Genomic DNA, 21940 nt, shown 5'->3' with positions numbered 1-21940 from the left:
GTTCCTCTATAGCATCGAACCTACAGCTTCTGTTTCTTGCGCTATTGGCCTTATTTTTTGAGTGCAACAGAAAAGTTACTAATAGACATGATTTTTTGAAATTAATTTCAAGCAGATATATATTTGTCCAGTTCTGATTTTTGCATCTACAAGCAAATATTACTCGCCATTTATGTGTCGAGAATACACTTTCCAGAGAGATGCTCTTAAAGTATTATGCGTCAGTGGTAATTTTTTTTTATCCTTTGATGTGACAACAGAGAACATTTTCCCCCAAGGTAAACATGCACCTAACTTCCTGACTTTCCCATGTTTTAAACTTATTAGTACCAAAGGATATGTACATAATTGTGCATTAGATGAAACATTAATATAGTTTGGTCAAAAGAAGACTTTGGTTCAGGTTACACCAAGATCAACCCTTCCTTACACTTAAATAGTCAAGATGCCTTAGTAGTAGTGTTGTATGCTGCCAAACAGAACAGCTAGCTTTGATTTTCTAGCTGTTGTACGATAAGGGTGAGGTCATGCTATGGAGACAATGTTCAAAGCACTTTGAATGTAGGAGATCATAATTATTGTATAATGAAAAAATCTGTTAATTAGGCTCAGGTTGCATTGCTTTACTGTTACTATGGACAAGAACTGTCACTTTAATAACTGGATTAGATAGGAGGGAAAGTTCTGCATAGCTGTAACTGAAGGTTCATGGCATCCCCAGTTGAAGAGCAGGAGGAAATTGTTGGACTCAAAAGAATCCATGTTTGTTGTTCCATATGGCGACAAAAAAACTTAATTGTGCTCTAAACAGAAGGAAAACAATACATTTTCTGAACCTCCAGAAAGGCAACCAAAATAAATCAATGAGGAGTCCGTATTCTAAAGGGTTGGCACATGGCAACAAGCCTGCTGTGTACCAATCTGAAACTACTTCCAGGCTACCGCAGGAGCCCAGCGGTGGTCCTATCCCCAGCATACACCATTTTTGGCACTACAAAAAAATTTCTATTTTTGTAGCACCAGTGCTTACCCGGTGGTAATCGGCCAGGTTAACCCAGGAGCCCTTACTGCCACCTACTACTACTACTACTTAGCATTTCTATAGCGCTGCCAGGGTTACGCAGCGCTGTACAAGTTTAGCATGGGGAAGGACAGTCCCTGCTCAAGAGAGCTCCCCCCCTGAAATGGCCGTGCGGCAAGTGGTTTACTTACCGCATGGCCATTTCTGTTACAGAAAAAAAGACAGCCTTTTACCCACTGCGGTAATCGCATCAAAAGCATGCACTGATGCTAGCCCAGGCCCCTTTTACCGCAGCTTTGTAAAAGGACCCAGAGTTATTTTTCAGAATCTCATCAGCTCTCAATGACTATTAGTAGTTTTAAACATGTTTTTTAAATGACCATGGGCTAATATTAAAAGTAGCATGTGGCTATTTTACTGCCTGAGCCCTTACCAATACCTATTTACTTGGCGGTAAGGGTTCATGCACTACTTGTGTGGTAATCATGTAGCGCAGCAGTGTGGCTGTGCTACCAATTACTACCAGGAATGCTCCTGCAGTAGAAAATAGAACATTATTTTTAACCGTGGGAAAGAGCACGTGCCAACTTTGGAACCTTCACCCACATTTGGCACGTGCTAGCCACGCATTAGCTCTATTGCAGTTTAGTAAAATGGCTCCTTATATCTAAGTACTTGAAAATTTTAAAAATGAATGACTTATTCTGAACCTGAAGAGTACCACTATCTTAAGATCAAAAGAAAGGAGATTTAAGCTCATTAACTGTCACCTCTGTTATTCTAGCTATTAATGGTATACATTATTCCTTTAGCCTATTCAGTATATGATTAATTTGCAAATGAAATATATCATTTGTGCATTTAGCAAACTGACACAAACAGGATGGATATTAGAGCATTTTATTGTGTGAACTGGTGCATGCCATGTGCAACAAGACAAAGGACACAAGAAGTAACTACAAATCCTTTAATATATGTCATGAAAAATGTTATGAAAATTACTGCAGTGTAATGGGTAGAAGTCAATAAACAATGATGCTTTAAAAATGGGGTTAAATTGCACGTGCATGAAATAGAAAAAAAATAGTCTCTGGGCTAGGAACCTAAATTAATTCAACTTATTGAGATTTGTATATATTCATATTTTCAGCTTTTGAAACATTAAAGTTATTTTATTACCCCTGAAAATGTCTGTTACAGTTCTGTTACTTTTCTGTTGTGCTACAGTGCATTTTATTTCTTGAGCGGTTCCAAGCTGGCAACTTTTAATTATATAAATGACAGACAAAACACTGGAGCACCTGAAGAAGTCCACAAAATCACACAAATCAAACCAAAAAAAGTGGAAAGAGCCAGCCACAATGTTCAGGGTGACCAAAGATATTTATTCCACCAATCAAATATGTTGATAGAATGACCCAACACGGTCCGTGTTTCAACATACACAGTCTTCATCAGAGGTTTATAGGAATGCTGCATGTCACCAAAACGCTGATGCATAGCAGTTACTAAAGACTCACATCAATAAGCACCTTCACCAAAAAGATTTTGAGTACAAGGAAGCTCTGATCAACTTTTCGATACTGATTCAACAAATAGGGCAGACATCTTAAGTACCATTTCTTCAGCTTTTTCTATGACTTACAAAGACTAGTGCTGTCTGATGGAGATTGCAGTCCTAATTATTTTTTAAGCACAATTAGCCTAACCCGCATAGCATATGCTCGCTTCCTTTAATTTTCACCTAGTCTTCAACAATGTTTCCTCTAACAACCCAGTTTGACGTGAGCAAATGTTTTCTGTTATAAAGGCATGCTGGCATTCCTTAGTATGAGCTAAACATGCAGGCATGGTAACTTTATAGATGCCCCTAGGAATATTGTGGGCACCTACACAGTTGGCGCACTAACAAACTCTAGCACACCATTGTAAACAGGGCCCTAAATCCTCCACTGCTTCAAGCACAAAACTTAAATTGTAAGTCCACCAGTGACAGGAAAATGCATACTGTACCTGAATATGACTTGCCTTGAGTTGCTATTGAGAAAGGTGTGATCTGAGAAGTTCTGAGAGCAGAAGACATTTCTCTGGTAGGTGTACATGATTTTGCTCTGTGCTTTGGGATCTTAAACATTGGGGTTTAAAGGAGAAATTGTAGATTTTTGATAGGCAGCTACTTTATCAACTACTCTTCGTACCCTTTTCCCCCTAGTTTTAAAACTTGAACTTCGTACCACAACATTAACAAATAGCATCTAGCAGAGACAGCATAGCCTAGTTCAGTCCTAGAAAAAAAAAAGAATCAAGAATTATTAACTAGTTTCCATAGTGTACAACCATTTTTTCGTAGTTTTAAAATTAAACTTTTTCTAGAGGTAGAAACTTAGCCGCTGAACTACATTAAAGCAAGGCTCAAAAGAAGGAATGCCTCATAACAAAAAGACTGTGTAGGTTTATATAGTTTGCTATAGAGATACTAGACTGTAGAACTCACTGAGCAAAGCACAGACAGTTTGAATATATAAAAATATATAAAAATCTGATTACTGAGCTAGCTTGAATGGGTCTGTTTCAAATAGTCCCCTTAAATGTAAAACTCTACAAAGAGAATAGGTCCTACTTAACGTTCTTTATAAGAAGCTCTGAGAGAAGAGGACATTTCTCAGTTAAGTAAACATTATTTTGCTCTGTGCTTTGGGATCTTAAAGTTTGGGGTTTAAAGTAGGAATCGTAGGTTATTGATAGGCAGAATAATAAGATTAAAAAGAGGTAAATTTTGAAACAGGCTCCTTAGATTTAAAATTATATAGAGAGTAAAGGTCCCAATTAACTTTCTTTCTGAGAAGTTCAGAGATAAGGACATTCCTCTGGTAAGAAAACATTATTTTGCACTGTGCTTTGGGATCTTAAAATTTAGGTTTTAAAGGAGGAATTGTAGGTTATTGATAGGTAGAAATTTTAAAAAAATGTAAACTTTATCAACTAGTCTTCAAAGCCGCCTCTTAGATTTCAAATTTGAAGTTTGTACCACAGCATTAACAGCCTCTAGCAGACAAAGCATGGCCCAGTTCAGTCTTAGGGAAAAAATAAAGGAAAAAAAAACAGATAATCAAGTCTTATTAACTAGTTTCCATAGTGCACAACCTTTTTTTCTATAGTTTCAAACTGAAATTTTTTCAGAGGTAGAAATTTAACCAATGTACATTAAAGATTATTGCAGCAAGGCTCAACATTTATTCTGACAGTTATTTTCTGTTCTTTGGCTGCTGGAGAGCTATCGCTGCTACTGACCTGAATACGATAATAATTAAGGTGTAAGGTCTGTTTGAAGTGGTCTCCTTAGATTTAAAACTATAGAGAGAGAAAAGGTCCCACTAAACTTTCTTTCTGAGCAGTTCTAAAAGAAGAGGACATTTCTCTGATAAGTGAACATTATTTTGTTGTCTGCTTTGGTATATTAAAGTTTGGGGTTTAAAGGAGGAATTGTATGTTATTAATAGGCAGAATAAAAAAATGTTTTAAAAAAAGAGGCAAGCTTTATCAACTAGTTAACAGCCGCTCAGGTACAGCAGGGCCTAGTTCAGCCATAGGAGAAAAAAAAAGGAGAGAATCAAGCATTATTAACTAGTTTCCGTAGTCTACATCCCTTTTTAAACAAATTTTTTTAGAGTTAGAAACTTTTCCCATAGTTTTAAACTGAAATTTTTACTAGAGGTAGAAACTTAGCCAAAGTACTTTAAAAGAGGACAGTAGCAAGGCTCAACATTTTTCCAACAGACAGTTATCTTCTGTTCTTTAGCTGCTGGAGATATAGCATTGTTACCTGAATTAAATGTTAATTAAAGTGTGAGGAAGTAGAATATTTTAATACTTTAATGCAATACCACTTTGTATTTCTCACTCCGGAAATGGCAATCGCCATTACGGCATAATGTAAGCCACATTGAGCCTACAAATAGGTGGGAAAATGTGGGATACAAATGCAACAAATAAATAAAATAAATATTTGCAAAACGTAAGGGCAATCTGATTACTGAGCTAGCTTGATAGGGTCTGTTTGAAGCTATTCCCTTAGATTTAAATAGAGAGGAAAGGTCCCCCCCCCCCCTTCTGAGAAGCTCTGAGAGAAGATGACATTTCTCTGGTAAGTGAACATTATTTTGCTTTGGGGTTCAAAGGAGAAATTGTAGGTTATAGATAGGCAGAATAAAGAAAAGAGCTGGACTTTATCTACCAGTCTTCATACCCTTTTCCCCTCAAGTTTCAAAATTTGAACTTTGTACCACATCATTAACAAATAGCTGACACAGCACGGCATAGTTCAACATTAGGGGAAAAAATAGAAAAAAAAGAGAGTAGCAAGCATTATTAACCAGTTTCCATAGTGTAAACCCTTTTTTTCCATAGTTTTATTAAACAAACTCTTTTTTTAAGAGGTAGAATCTTAACAGCCAAAGTACATTAAGAAGGACAGTAGCAAGGCTCAAAATGTTTTCTAACAGACAGTTATTTTCTGTTCTTTAGCTGCTGGACAGCAAGAACTGCTACTGACCTGGATTTGTTAATTAAGGTGTGAAAAGTAGAATATTAAGGGCAATCTGATTACTGAGCTACCTTGAAAGGGTCTGTTTAAAGCAGGCTCAGATTGAACATTATATAGATAGGAAAGGTCCCAATTAGCTTTCTTTCTGAGAAGCCGTTCGCGCATGCGGGGTTCGCTCTGCCCATGTGCCGGTGCGTTCTAGAAAGTTTTTGTTTGCTTAGAGATTTGCAGGTCTCCTGAGCCGTCGCAGACGACGACCCAATCGTGAGAACAATCAGCCTGCTGTCCTCAGAGAATACCTGCTTATAGGTATGTATCTTCACTTTATGGCTATGCAGTCCTTTCTAGGTCCCAAACCAGACAGCAACACACGCACACGCAGAAATGCTATTCTACTTCCCTTTTCCCCTTGCCCACACCGACATCTGTTCATCATCTTGCTCTTCAGATGCCAGGACCAGATGTGAACTGCCTGCTATTCTGCACTAATGCCCAGGGTATGATCTAGCCCATTGAAAATGAAAAATTACTTTTTCCTAGTTTATATACTTGATGCCCAAAGTCTATAAACATTGTTGTTTGGAAACAACAGCTTTTTCCTTCACTACAATGCCCAGCAAATACACACACTGCAAGACCACTAGTCAGTGATGTGTTTACTTCAGAGGATTGTTTCGGTTTGAATTTCAGTCCATCCTGGTGAATTATAGATTTATGGAAGTATCCAGTGTTGACACTGATTGCATTTCCTAAAGCACTAGCTTCCTGTTTACAGGCATATTTCAACACCAGCTGAGAACAATAAAAATAATAATGGTGGCTGTCTGACTGCCCATCACTGCCATATGGAAGATCTGGGTTTAATTTACAGAGACAACTTCCACTTATTGGGTTGACAGGATCAGGTAGTGCTACAGAAGTAGGACTGGGACACAGAAGGGTAGCAAATACAGACGAATGAGCCCATACCTCTACCAAGGATCATCCCTGTGATGGATATTTTATAGAGGAAGAGAGATAATTGGGTCGTCAGTGGAAGCTCATGGCATCTGACCTTCTCATAAATGGCAGTTTGTGGGGATGAGATTGAAAGCTCATGTGTGGGAAGGTTAGCAAGAGCAAAAAAACAAACAAATCCACTCTGAAGATTAGCCAGGGAGACAAACAGCAAGGGAGAGCCAACAGGAGGCAGCACCAGAGCCTTAACAGAACCCACTTCATTACGGGCAGTTTGAAGTGATGTACATTCTGAGTAAGTGAACATTTTGAAATTTCCTTCTAAAAGCAAACCTATACATACATATATACAGTGCAATCCGCTTAAGTGCAAGGGTCTGGGACCAAAGAAATGCATGCAGTTAACCGCAGCCTGCACTTAACCGTTGTGACCCAAAGAAGCTTGACATCTGATAAACATATGTACAGTACTGTTTATTATTATATGTACAGTATACAGTCTCCGTTAACTGACGTCAGACTTACTTTAAGTAATCAGTTATAGTCCTCTGTACACTATTGGGTCTGTGAGTTCCATAGACTATGTCTGCCAGACGGTAAAAACTGTCATAGCACTGACATCCAGTGGCCTCCAGATAGGTCCACATGGTGTTGAGACTCTCCAGCGCTCTTGCAAAAGTGACAGGAGGAGGTGGTTGAATTTTGTCAGCATGTGCCTCGCTGCTCATTTCATCATCAGCCGTTGTTGCCTGCGTGTAGGCACATATATTGACATCAGTGCTGTCATCAGCTGTTTGTAGATCGTAATCAACAGCTACGTAGCGATGAAACTCCTCTTCAGTAACACCAGCGGGGATGTCAATAACCTGTTCATCTGACACGTTTGCAACAGCTGCATCTGTTTTGGCTCTCTCCACCTCCTTAATAAAGCTTGTCCGCTTGTAGCAGTTCACAATGGTTGCCTGTGTAACATGATTCCAGGCTTCTTTCTGCATATGTAGGGAATCCAACAGTGATAGATTATGAGCCAATTCAATAGCACGTTTATCCTTGCCAGTCTGGTCATCCATAACGCTCATCAGACGACGTAGCACAAGAGCCCGATAACGTTGTTTGAAATTGGCTATTATGCCCTGATCCGAACTAAATAGATATGGATGGGCTGGAGTGTAAATTTTAAGGAGCTTCGATGTTAGCTTCAGAACTTTTAGTACAAGAACAGTGCTGGGCAGACTTATACGGTCTATGCCCTGATTGTAACTGAATAGATATGAATGGGCTAGTGTGTAAATTTTAAGGGGCTTCGATGTTCGCTTCAGAACTTTTACTACAAGAACAGTGCTGGGCAGAGTTCTAAGGTCTGTGCCCTGAGAATGGCAAGGACAAATCAAACTCTGGTATTAGCATAAAGTATCACATACCATGTAAAATGAGTTTATCTTGTAGGGCAGACTGGATGGACCGTTCGGGTCTTTATCTGCTGTCATTTACTATGTTACTATGATCCATACGTTGGATCAGAGAGGTAGTGTTTGGTGTCAGGAAGACCACCTTGACGTTAGACAGCCTGACATCATTCCTGTGTGCAGCACAATTTTCACAAAGCAACAAAATCTGACGCTTTTGTGCCCGCATTCTAGTGTCTAACTTCTTTAGTCAATGCTTCCAAATTTCCCCAGTCATCCATTAATTTGTGTTAGTCTCATACGACACAGGAAGTCGCTTAACTTTCTTGAAGCAACGGGGCTGTTTGCTCTTTCCCATGACGAGGGGTTCCAACTTCTCACTCCCATCCATATTGCAACAAAGGAGGATTGTCAGTCGGTCCTTTGACGTTTTACCTCCAGTAGTTTCGGCATGTTTGAATGCAAGTGTTCTATCAGGAGTTGCTCGCCAGTAGAAACCGTTTTCATCAGCATTGAAAATGCCACAAGGTGCAAACTTGTTCAAGATAGTAGGAAGAACTGAAACAACCCAATTTTCAGCACCAAAGTCATCAGCGTCTTGTTTCTCACCATGCTGTTTCTTGACTTTTATGTTGTTCCTCTCCTTCCATCTTTCCAACCATCCAACAGTGGCTTTGAATTCAGTTAGTCCAAGACTTTCAGCTAGCTGGTTAGCTTTCTCCATAAGCAGTGGACCACTGACAGGAAACTGTCTGCTCCTGACTCGAGAAAACCACCGAAGAGCATCTTCTACATCCTCAGCTTTTCCCGCCCATTTTCGTTTCCGTTGTGGATTTGTATTGTTTTGCCAGTCTTCCAGAAGCTGGTCTTTCTGCTTCAAGATACGTGAAATTTGACTGGGATTGACCCTATATTCTTTAGCAATAGATGCTTGACTTTGTTTTCTAATTTTTTAAGAACTTCTATTCGTTCAGCCAATGTTGAAGTCTTACAGTTCCACCGTGACGATGACCCCCAGTGTACAGTCTAACAACATTCTTTCACTTATTCTGCCTGTGGCAGTTAAAGGGGTGGTCAATTTGAAATCTCATTGGTTGTCACGCGCCAATCGGCTTCCATATTCCATGCACGTGCTTATGCGGAGTCTTTCCTGCATATAAGCGAATCTTGCACTTATCGGTGGTGTGCTAAACCGAAGTTTGGCCCCATAGAAACTGATGTTGCCAAAAACGGGACCGAAGTAAGGCATGCAGTTAAACAGAGCATACGCTTATCCGACGTGCACTTAAATGGAGTGCACTGTATATCCTTCTCATCCACCAAGATGATCTGTGTGCTTTCTGCCGACAGTTCCTCACCATTGCTAAGAGATTTCTAGGCATTTCTATTCAACATTCTGGAAATGTTGCCACAAAGCGTGACTGTACAATGGCTCTGCTCTCCTTTGGCAGCAAGGTGTTCAGACATCACTGGATTAACTATTAAGCAAAATAAGCATGTGCTTAGGGTACCACAGAATTAATTTTTTCTCCCTACCAACATGCCCTTAATTTTTTTTTTTTTTTACTGCTCTCTGCCACACCAATTATCCAATAGTGTTTTTCCAACCATTATAAGTATATGTGGTAGGGCATTTTTGATATGATTTTGCAAAAAAAAAAAAAAAAAAAAATACAAAAATCCAGTGCAAACGTGGCCATTTTTGAACCAGAAAAGTGTATTTTTGGTTTGACCCCCCCCCCCCCCCTCATTTTACACATTTTTGTGTTCAATGCACCTTTCTTTAGGAGCTATTTTCAAACAAAAAACATCCTAGGGAAAAACACACAAACTCAAGCCATTGGCCACACAGACATCCCAGCAGAGCAGTGGGGCAGCCTAGGAGGCAGTGCAGTGAACTTCACATAAAAGGTTCCAGGTACACACCACATTATAACCCACTTAAATTGTTTGGTGAGCCCTCCAGGAATAACAAAAAATGTACTGTACCCAATTGTACACCACTACAATAGCCCTTATGCCTGCAGGTATCCACCTGTATGTGGATTCAGTAGATATTTTGTGTTTTTTGGGACACCACAAGTGTACCAGTTAGAATGGGATATGGGCCTGGGTCCCCTCCTCTATCGTCTGCTGCACTGACCACTAAGCTATTCTAACGGCCTACTTGCATCCAGTGGCGTAGCCAGACCTGACATTTTGGGTAGGCCCAGGGCTAATATGGGTGGGCACTGTGTATATTGGTATGAGTAGTGTTTCTTGGGACACTACAAAATAGAGCCTTAGAATGAACTTGATGATGAATTTCTAAGTAATCTGCCCAACAGCTGCCCTGCATCAATATAAACCATATACATACTTAATGGAAAAATAAATATTTTTAAATATAGCTACATTGTTTACTATAATGGCAAACATCTCAACACACATGACAGGATTCTGCAATATAACTACAGCAATATATACTTCAAACTTTGCAAACTTTAACACCAATTCCAATAACAATACCTTTACAAAGGCAGCAGTGAATATACACAACAGCACTAAGCATTCCATTGGAAAAGTCAGACAAGTCACTCATCGATCCCCACACAAACCACATACCAGCATACTCAGTCAAATGAAGAACACAAACCAACCCTCATCAATTACAGAATAAAGGACCAAAATTTAGAAATTGTCCTGTAACCTGACATCAGCCCTTCCCTAAACCCCCTCCTATCCATCCCTATAGCCCGTCATCAGCTTTTCCCTTCCCTACCCCCCAACCATAGCCCAGCATCAGCTTTTCTCTTCCCTACCCCCCCAACCGTAGCCCAGCATCAGCTTCCCCCCCCCCCCAACCAACCCCGTAGACTGCCATCAGCCCTTCCTGAACAGATTTGAAGAAGCATGCTCTAGGCATGGTTTGGGCAAAAGTTAAAACTACATGTTTCCTATTTTGCAGTAGTGGAGGAGTGGCCTAGTGGTTAGGGTGGTGGACTTTGGTCCTGAGGAACTGAGTTCAATTCCTGGCACAGGCAGCTCCTTGTGACTCTGGGCAAGTCACTTAACCCTCCATTGCCCACCGCATTGAGCCTGCCATGAGTGGGAAAGCGCGGGGTACAAATGTAACAAAAAAAAAAAACTAACCATATAGTTCAAAATATTTCCCTGTCTGCATTTACACCTCCTCCGAGTCACCCTTGGGTAATTTCTTACTTGGACATGGGGTATGAAGGTGTGATTGAGGAAGGAATTATTCCGTGTTAAAAACTACCTAAAAAGCCCCCAAAACATTTTGGAGCTTGGTTTCTTGCTTGGCTCTTCTTGGGTGTGCAGTTTTGTTTACCCATCATGACCAGTTTATAAAGAAATGCTGATCACAGTGAATATTCTTTTCCAGCTTACTGCCCTGTGTAAAATTGGGCTTCATAGCTATCAGATATAAAATAGTTTAAGTTCTTTGTTGTCCCTGGCTTGGTTTCTGGCTCTGGGTCTTTTGTTCCTCATTCTCTAGTATTGCTTTTATCTTTCTAGTGTCTTCTTTTCTGTTTTAGTTTTCTCTCTCTCTTTCCTTGAGTGGCTACTTTAATACTTTCTCTTCTTTTTCCTTCTCTCTGCTCACTTCTCCTGCTTCTTTCCTTTTTCTACTTGTCTCTTCTTTCTGCTTGCCTTTCCTTATTCCTCCTCTATTCTCCATTTTTTTCTTCCTGCCCTTCCACATTATTTTCCTGGATTCCACCTCCACCCAGAAGCTCACCAGCACCACCAGCCAGCATTTAATGAGCATTACACTGACTTCAGTACACGTTAAGTTTTTTTTTTTTTTTTAACCTGTGCAGCTGGACTTCAGTGGTGGGCAGGTGGTGCAGAGAGCTCAGCACTTGCTGTGCTGTGTGCTCCGCTCCATGGTGTGGGGCTGCAGGGGAGTGCTGAATAGGCCTGGGGGGGGGGGGGGGGGGGGGGGCAACGGCGACACTGATGGCAGCCTCAGCCGGCACAGAACATTTCCCGTTCAGCTCAACTTCGGCACTGTGATGCATGTAGAAAAGGCCAGACGAATTTCCTATTTAATATAAAAAGTTTATTTACATTTTTTAGTTCACAAACTGAATACTATCAATTGAGTATTCAGGAAGCATTTCTGCACTGAAAGCATATCTACACAAACAAGCAATAAACAGCAAAGAAATCAGAATGCTATATACAGAGAGAGAAATCAGAATGCTTAAGGCAAATCAAAATGCTTAATGCTTCTTTGTTGCACTCTGTTTTTATACCGTTCTTCTTCGGCATCTGACTAATTCTCTCATACAACATTCCTGTGCAAGTCTCTGAATACCACAACGCTATTGTGCAGAACATGCTACATCTGTTTCCCCTTATTGGCCCCCCTTCTTGCCCACAGACTTTCTGGAGCCGTGCCTTTGGCTGATGTTTTAATGCCCTTTTCTCATGCCTCAGGAGATTTAGTGTTGAAACAGCTTGTTGTAATCATGGAGCTTTCCACTACCCATCTTTCATACTTTTATTCAACAAATTTCCTCCCTTGAGGACTGATTGTTTCAGGCCTCACACATCTGTTTCAGCTCCAGTCTGTTTCCTTACCTCCCTTCTAAATCTCCTCCCCCCTTGTTTGTGGCATTCAGTTTCTGCACGCTTTTTCAATATTTTTGGCTGACATATTAAAGTTCTATTCATTCTTGATTTCAGTTACCATTGTCATTTTAAAAGCATCCTGGCACATCTTTGCAAACATGCTAATACACATGTTACACAGCATTAAACAGATTCAATTGTACTAGGGTACAAAATTTATATTTCTTTTGAATACAGACAGTGAGTTTCATCAAAGGAAAGTACACTGTCATTCTTAATTTTCATATAAGAACAATTATAAGGATAATGCCCAATTGCATTAACTGATGTGGCATTAAGAATTATACAAATTAAAAGCATATTCCAAGGTTATTAACATTCATTGAATCAGTTGTTACATACCATTGAGTTAAAGTCTTATTGCAGCTTGTTTTATTGCCACACTTTTCTTTGGTGGCTGTGACATTTACAATCACTGTACTTTTTCCTATAGACCAATTACCTGTTACAACATTGTGCGTGTAATTGCACTTTATCAGGGGAATGTTTTCAGTTGTCATACTATTAATTAGACACCAAAATGATGTCTGTGGGTACTTGTCCATAAGCAAGGCTTGCTTATAAATAGTCTCATTTGTCCAATGAAGGTTTCCATCATCCCTTACACAGGTATTATTGGGATAACAGACATGATTTTATCATTGTAGTCCCATATATCATAGCTGGCAAGGACAAGGATGATGTCAGTCAGTGGGCACATATGATACAATCAGTCAAATTCAACATCTTGGCCGCTGTAACAAGTCTATATGTGTTCATTGTCCATTAACAAACAACAACAAAACAACAACATCCCAATACCATCATGTTTAGGGACATGATGTTTGTTTATTCTTTGTCCATTTCAATATTATTAGTTCGTCGAATATCTGATAAGTGTATCCAAGAAGTATGACCTTCCAGACGGGCAGCGGTCTGAGTAAGGGCCGTGATAGCAAAAGGCCCTACATACACAGGATCCTTCCACGTTTTATGTGTAAAGTTCTTTCGCAGTACTAGATCACCTACTTTAAAAGCACAAACATCATTAGTAATCCCTGCCTGTGATGCTACATTTGTTCGGATCATATCACTTGTCAGGTTCAACATCGGTTGTAGCTTTTGCCAGTACTGAGCTGTGCTATCAGTACTTGCTATCTGCATCGGGAAGAAATGACGTCCTGTCTGAATTTGGAATGGGGACAATTTAGTACGCCCATTAGGTTGGGCCCTTATTGTCATTAATGCTAATGGCAATACATCAAGCCATGTATATAATTTTCCCACCATTTCTTTATTGAGAGATTTTAGTAAGACTCTCAATTTTGTTTTTAAAATACCATTGTAGCGCTCTACCAAACCATTGGAGGTGGGGCGATACACTGATACTTTCCTGTGTGTCAATTGCATGACTGTTGCCATTTCTTCCAGAATAGCGTTGTTAAAATGTGTTCCATTATCAGAAATCACTTTAGTTGGACAACCATGTCTTGGCATAATATGTGTTATTAAACATTGTACAACTTCATGCGCAGTCTCCCTCTTACATGGAAATGCTTCTATCCACCTTGAAAAAGCATCCACCCAAACTAACAAATATCTTTTTCCCTGCACTGGAACAATCATATCAGTGAAATCAATATACCATTCTTTTGCTGGGCCTTCTGGTATTGGAAGTGTCCCAGGCGATATTTTAGGACCTCTTTTAGGTATGTTAATATTACATACCATGCAATTCTGCACAACCTGTTGAATCAGGTTATCAATTTTTAAAGTCCAAAATCTTTGCTCAAATTGTTGTTTCATTGTTTCCTTATTCCAATGCATGGTTGCATGCCATCCACTCAATACCTTAATTGCCTGGCTCATTGGCATGCAAGGTAATCCTTCTTCCTCATTAAACCATTCACTTCCCAATTTCATACATCCTTTCTTCAACCATTTTTCACTTTCCTGTCCCTCTGGCTGCCACATTTTAATCTTATCTACATTCGTAAGTGGCCCTTCCTGTGTCTGTCTAGTATTATACAAAATCTTTTCACTTTGCTTAACCACCTCCGTTGCTGCTGCATCAGCCATTGCATTACCTAGTGCCTCAAAGGTTGGCCTTTCAGTGTGGGCCGGGGTCCACACAACTGCAGTTTTTCTACCTTCACGTTCCCTTCTGGCCAAAATTTCAAACAGCAATTTCCAATATGTGTAATGTAAATTTTTACCTGCACTGGTTATCATCCCCCTACGTTGCCATTTTAATATATGATACTGTAGTGAACTTGCAACGTAACCACTATCAGTATATATGGTGACATTTTGAGTCATATCAGTTTGTTGTAAGGCTGTAATAACGGCCAAAAGTTCAGCATGCTGTGCCGTATGGTCAGGAGGGGTTTTATATTGTACTTGCATTATCTTTCTTAGATTCTCATCCACTTGCACGCAGGCAAAGCCTGCAACAGTCCTTTCACAAGCTCCATCTGTAAACCATATTAACCCATCAGATAAGGGTTCAAAAGTAAGACAGTGAAATGTAGGGATTTCTATAGTATCGATCTCACCCTCTTGATCGACAGGAAAAAGCAGATCTATCTTATTTCTCTGTTCTTTAGTTAATGGTATTATTCTTATATCTTGTCCTAAAAGTACTGCTTGATATTTTCCAAATCTAGTGGCTGTCAATGCCGTCTGGCTAGGGCTCAACAGCGTTTTAATCGTGTGGTTGGTATGTATTACAATAGGGACAAAAGGCATTTGTGCTCTCCATTTGCCTACTGCTGCCACAATAGCTGTCAATAACTTTGGTATTTCTTTCATTCCCTTTTCCACATGATTAAAAGAGCCTGACAAAAAAGCTACTGGTGTATTTACTTCATTATTTTGATTAATCATAGCTGCCCAACTGTTTCCCATGTCTTTTACCCACAAATGCACAGGTGATTGTATATCTATTACTGCTAAGGGTCCTGGGGATAACAAATCCCTCACAATCTTAGCCAGCACTATCTTATCCTGCTCTTCCAACACAATTAATGTATTCTTTGGTGTGGCTGCGGGCAGTTTCAAATGTTTATACAGTCTCATTACTTTTTGTGTATAATTTGGTATCCATTGTCTGCAATAATTTAACATTCCCAAAACAGCACGTAACTGGGTAACTGTTTGCGGTACCGGGGTTTCATTTAAAATAGATATAACTTCCGGTATAATGACCTTATGTTCTGCTGAAACATTTTGTCCTAAAAAGGTGACAGTAGACTGAGCTATAACACATTTTTCCTTGTTACATTTATATCCTAACTCTCCTAATAACAAAAATAATTTTCTAGTCCATTCTAGGCATTCTGCTTCAGTCTCAGCAGACAGTAGAATATCATCTACATAGACAAACAATGACACCATGTCAGGCAATTGACTCCTGAAATCTTTTAAATCCATCATTAGTTGTTTTGAGAATACCAATGGACTATCAGTAAAGCGGCATCCTAGTCCACCTGTATGCCTCATTCTGTACTATAAATGACGTCAAATCCCTAGACTCTGGATGAAGAGGTATTGAAAAGAATGCATTAGACAAGTCAATAACAGTGTTATATGCATATATATTCTGGGTATGCAAAAGAGTAGCAGGATTTGCACAAATTGGAAATTGATTTTTTGTAACTTCATTTAGCTCTCTTAAATCATGTACTATCCTTACATTGTTTTCCCCTTTTGGAACCGGAAACAATGGGGTATTGTACGGGGATACTGAAGGTTCAATAATACCACATTTCAATAATTTACCAATGTGTTCCAGGGTTTTGGATACTAATTTAGGTCGTATGGGGTAAGGGTCTTGCTTCGGCCCCTGTGCCCCTTCTATTAATTCTATCTTATGAGGTTTTGCATTTACGGCTAGTCCATATGGTGACTCACTTGTACTCCAAATATGTTGTGGTAATTCTTCCATAACCCTTACTTTATTTTCATTATTCAACTGTTGGACCATAGTGAGCAAACTTGGTATTTCTTTATCTCCAAAATCTAAACACAGTCCTAATTGAGACAACAAGTCTCTACCACACAAATTTACTGGGCAATCAGGTGCCACTAAGAAGGGTACCACAGCCTCCCTTGAACCGTGCGGTTGGCATTCCAAGTGCACCAGAGTCGGTTCTGTTAGCCTTTTTGTTTGTTCTATCCCCGTAAATCCCACTGTTGTTCTATACTGATTTGAAAGCTTAACTCCCTGTGGTTTTGCACATAACACAGAGGTACTCGCCCCTGTATCTATCAAAAATCTCACAGGAGTTCCATATTTTCCAATTCTCAATGTAATAAAGGGCTCCTTTGTGTCTAACCTGAAAATCATTCCCTCTTCCTGACACGGGTCCGCTTTCAGTCAATAGCATTGGTCTGGAATATTCTGCCAAGTTGGAAAGGCATTCACAGTACCCTGTCTCTGTACTGCTGCCCCTGGTCCCTGTGATTGCGTCGCCGGCTGCTGTATTGCAGTCTGCGGTGCACTCGCAGGTATCCCTACTACTTGTGGCATTAATCCTTGCTGTGTCTGCATTTGTACTTGGGGCATTCCTGCATTCTGATAACATTCTGAAGCATAGTGACCAAATTGATTACAGCCCCAACATTGTACATGCGTCCTTCTATTAGGTGATGGTCCTGATCCTTGCATCCCTCGACCTCTACCCCTGCCTCTAACCATACCTCGTCCCCTTGGTTGGTACGGCCGGCTATATCCTGGTTGTACATAGTAAATGACCTGTGGAGGTGAGGCAGAGGGCATTACCATTGTTTCCTGTTTTTTGTTTCTATCCTGTTCCTTATTTTCCAAATCCTTTAACTGCATAGTCATTAACTTAGAAGTTAATTTAGCCTGTTCTTTCTGTGGGGTCTCTATCAGTTTACGATGCACATTACTAAAATGCATCAATGTCTCTCTTATTTCTGGCCACGGCTTTGAGGACAAGGCAATGACAGCATCTAAATTCTTACGCATATTATCAGGCAGTGTGGACATGAATAGGTGTAAAAATACTGCTACATTATGATCCACATCTGCATCTTGCCCTGTTTGAGCCTTATACAAATTTATACATTTTGTCAAATGCGCCGAAAAATCAGTTTTAGGGTCCCATTTATTTGCCGTTATGGCTGAAAAATCAATTGGGGTTGGATACATCACATGCAGAGCTGCAGAAAGAGCAGCCTTACTATTCCCTGCGTATACATCCCCATCCACTGTATGCGACGTTAGGCGTTGATATCCACACTGCACTGCCAGTTGAGATATACTAATACCTGACGCTGCACACAGGGCTTTAAAATCTCCAATAGTCAATTGAGTTCCTGCTTTTGTCAAATTCTGTACATCCTCAAGTGATGTAGGTCCTCCCTTGTCATGGGGGAAGGGGAGATGTTTAACTTCCAACAGGTTTTTAGTAACTCCCCACATTTGATTTTATCCATTCTCACAAGCTCTGCAGCTACATGGGTTTCCCTAAAAATTGCCTTTGACGGTCTGGGTGTCAATTTGAACAGGATTACCTTTGGTTTTTGTTGAGGTCTCGGGACTAACCCGTAGCCGTCCCTCAGCCTCAAATTATGTTGACAAATCATATTGTTCAGAGGTTATTAGAGATTTTAAATCACCTCTTTCCCCTATTAGCCCTACACACAAAACTAGCTAGGACTGTGCCTAATTCAAACCAAATGATCTCTTAACACTGCAGGAATCTCACTTAAAAAAGGGTCAAACAAAGTTAAATTGCAAAGACATTCCACATAGAGAACTAGAACTTATTAATTAAACAGAATAACACATATTTTAAAATAAACAGAGATCACCTTATAAGACAAAATCAAACTTATTTAAATCTAATCTAAAACAATCTTTTAAAAGGAACAAAACAAATTTCAGTTCTTCCTGACCTTTCTAACCTGTAGCTTAAGCCAGACACCCGAGAAATCAAAACCAGATGACATTCCTCAACCTTCAGGCTGAACCAAAGGCTGCTTTTCCTGTTCTTGCTGTATTTTTTCAAACGATCCATACTGAGACCAGCTCAAAAAAGAATCCTTTGCATCATATTTGATCCATTTCTCATGTGTTTTTTCAATCTGTTTTTTTTCTAACGGGAATAATTCTATGACATGCTGCAAAGGGGTGCATTTTTTTTGACTATCTAAATCTAAATACAAAGTAAATACAGGAGTGTCTTTCTTCTCTGCCCCTTTCCCTTCCATTTTATTCTGACTATTAAAATTTCTCCTATAAAGCCACAATCTACAAAAATATACTAATGCACCTAAACAAAGAAAATATACAAAAAAGAAAACTACAAAGCTAAACAAATATACCACTAATAAGTCCACAATGTAAGCTTACTCACGCGTCTTCTTATTTCTCTTTAGCAAGCTCAGGAGTCGTCACCCGTATGTCCACTTCAGTAGGTTGATCACTCCCAAATCAGTAATACACAGTAATCAGGCTTAAACAACGCTTGCTCTCACAATCCTGTAAAAAACTTCGTTAACAACAAACACTTAATTTGTCATTCGTCTCGCCTTCTCTTTTCCGTGTGCGGCATAAATCTTCAGTCCTGCCGCGGTCGCCACTTTTGTAGAAAAGGCCAGACGAATTTCCTATTTAATATAAAAAGTTTATTTACATTTTTTAGTTCACAAACTGAATACTATCAATTGAGTATTCAGGAAGCATTTCTGCACTGAAAGCATATCTACACAAACAAGCAATAAACAGCAAAGAAATCAGAATGCTATATACAGAGAGAGAAATCAGAATGCTTAAGGCAAATCAAAATGCTTAATGCTTCTTTGTTGCACTCTGTTTTTATACCGTTCTTCTTCGGCATCTGACTAATTCTCTCATACAACATTCCTGTGCAAGTCTCTGAATACCACAACGCTATTGTGCAGAACATGCTACATCTGTTTCCCCTTATTGGCCCCCCCTTCTTGCCCACAGACTTTCTGGAGCCGTGCCTTTGGCTGATGTTTTAATGCCCTTTTCTCATGCCTCAGGAGACTTAGTGTTGAAACAGCTTGTTGTAATCATGGAGCTTTCCACTCCCCATCTTTCATACTTTTATTTCATACTTTTATTCAACATGCACACGCACTGGGGGCGGGGAACAAAGAGCAAGGCAAAGCACTACTACTACTATTTAGCATTTATATAGCGCAACAAAGCGTACGCAGCACTGCACAAACATAACTGCAGCCAACTGGGGGGGGGGGGAACAGGCCATCTCCCACCCCACCACCCAGGATCTCCCAACCAGCCACCCCACCACCACCCAGGAACTGCAGCCACCTGGGGGTGGGGGGAACAGGCCATCTCCCACCCCACCACCAAGGATCTCCCAGCCAGCCAGCCACCCCACCACCACCACCCAGGAACTGCAGCCACCTTCACAAGGGCAGCAGGAAAGAGCAGAGAGCCGAGGAGAGGGAAGGAGTTTTGGTCACCAAGTCACTGGCATTCGGCTGCCTTCACACTCTCACTCGCCAAGCACCCCCCCCCCCCAACGCCTCACACGCATTCGGGCAACCGGTTTCGCCACCTCTCTCCCTCTCCCTTTCACCTCCTTGTAGGCGACCCGGCATCTCTCTCCCCACCCCATCGTCAAACTCATACCTGAGGTCGCCCACCAACAATTCCACAGCTTTCCTTCTCCGGTGCCCCATCCCCTATGACACAGCTTCTCTCTCTCTCAGGCATCCCCGCCTTGCCGGAAACAGGAAGTTGAGCACAGAACCGGATGGGGAGCGAGGAAGGCACTGAACTATGACATGCAGGCTGCAGCTGCAGCGCAACCGCTACAATGACGGACCTGCCTACAACTTCCATATCAGGACTCGGGAGGAGGAGGACTGGAGAGCTGCTGGCTGTCTGGATGGGCCTGAGCCAAGATTGGGTGGGCCATTTTGAAGTGTATGGTGCAGGCTGAGACGCCATTTTGAAGTGTATGGTGCAGGCTGAGACGCCATTTTGAAGTGTATGGTGTTCCGTTCAGCTATCTTCAGCATCATGATCTAGCGCTCTGTTCCTGATGAAGCCTTGATGTTGGGGTGAAACGGAGGTGGCCCCCGTCGAACATAAAGATAAGAGTGCTTTATTTATATTATCAAGTCAAGTGATGCCGTAAATTTAACAGTTCAGCAATTAAGAATTACATTTCTAGTTAAAGCAAAATAATTATGCTAACATATAAGGCAGCTTAATGCTTATGTTTGAAAAAATCTTAAAAAATTAGCTTGTGGAGTTTTTTATACCCAGTGATAGAATCTGGGCATGTGTTACTTTAGCTATTAGTAACCTCGCTCTAAACCTGTGACAGTTTGTCCCAGGTTTCTGAGGATTTTTCTCCACTCTTAAGCACTTTCTTTGAAGTTTTGCTTCCTAGAGTCATTGTATATTTTGTATCACACTAGGAGCCTTTTGACTCTAGTCGATACTGCAACCTTTGTTGTTTCTTCGAATTATAATATCTATCCCTTTCCTAATAATTCCTATTATTCTGTTTGCTTTTTTGGCCGCCACCACACACTGGGCAGAAGATTTCCGCACATTGTCTACAATGACACCGAGATCTTTTTATTGGGTGGTGACTCCCAAGATGCATGAGGTAACTATGATTTGGATTATTCTACCCAATGTGCATCAATTGTATTTATCCACATTAAATTTCATCTGCCATTTGGATGCCCTTTCTTCCAGTTTCCTAATGTCTTCCTACAATATTTCACAGTCTGCATGTGTTTTAACAACTTTAAATAGTTTTGTATCATCTGCAAATGTAATCACATCACTTGTTCTGATTTCCAGTTTATAAAACCCCCAGAAATTACTCAAATGCAAACCTTCTCATTTCCCCTACAAAACAAATTAAAAAAAAAAAAAGTATCATCCCACCTCAGGAGGTTCAGGACCCCAAAACTACTTTTATATTTAAACAAAAATTTAACCCCAGCCAAACAGAACAGAAAAAGTACATTTAAAACAAACAAAAAAAACCTAAATTAAACCTTGGGGCACCAGACTCCTTACCTTAATCCCTGAGGTCCCTCCACTTTGGCAACTACTGTTAAACCGGGTCCTGACAGACCTCCAGCAAATTCGGAGCCACCTTCCTTAGAACTGCAAGTTCCATGATATGCTCTGGAACTCTGTCCAGGCCTTGTAAAAATAGATGCCCCAGGTTGGTTTCTGCCCTACGTGCGTTCCTAGAGCCACTGCAAATGCACGAAAAAGACGTGCACACCCAGGGACAAACCCAGGCTGAAGCCAGCCATTTTCCTAAGTGCTGCCAGCCCGGGAAAGCTCACTTCCTGGCCAGGCAGCGAGGAGGAAGATAGCGCTTAATGCGATCTCCT

This window comes from Microcaecilia unicolor, chromosome 2 (assembly GCF_901765095.1).
Source record: "Microcaecilia unicolor chromosome 2, aMicUni1.1, whole genome shotgun sequence".
NCBI classification, from domain to species: Eukaryota; Metazoa; Chordata; class Amphibia; order Gymnophiona; family Siphonopidae; genus Microcaecilia; species Microcaecilia unicolor.
The sequence above is the reverse complement of the archived record's forward strand: the minus strand, read 5'-3'. Positions refer to the sequence as shown.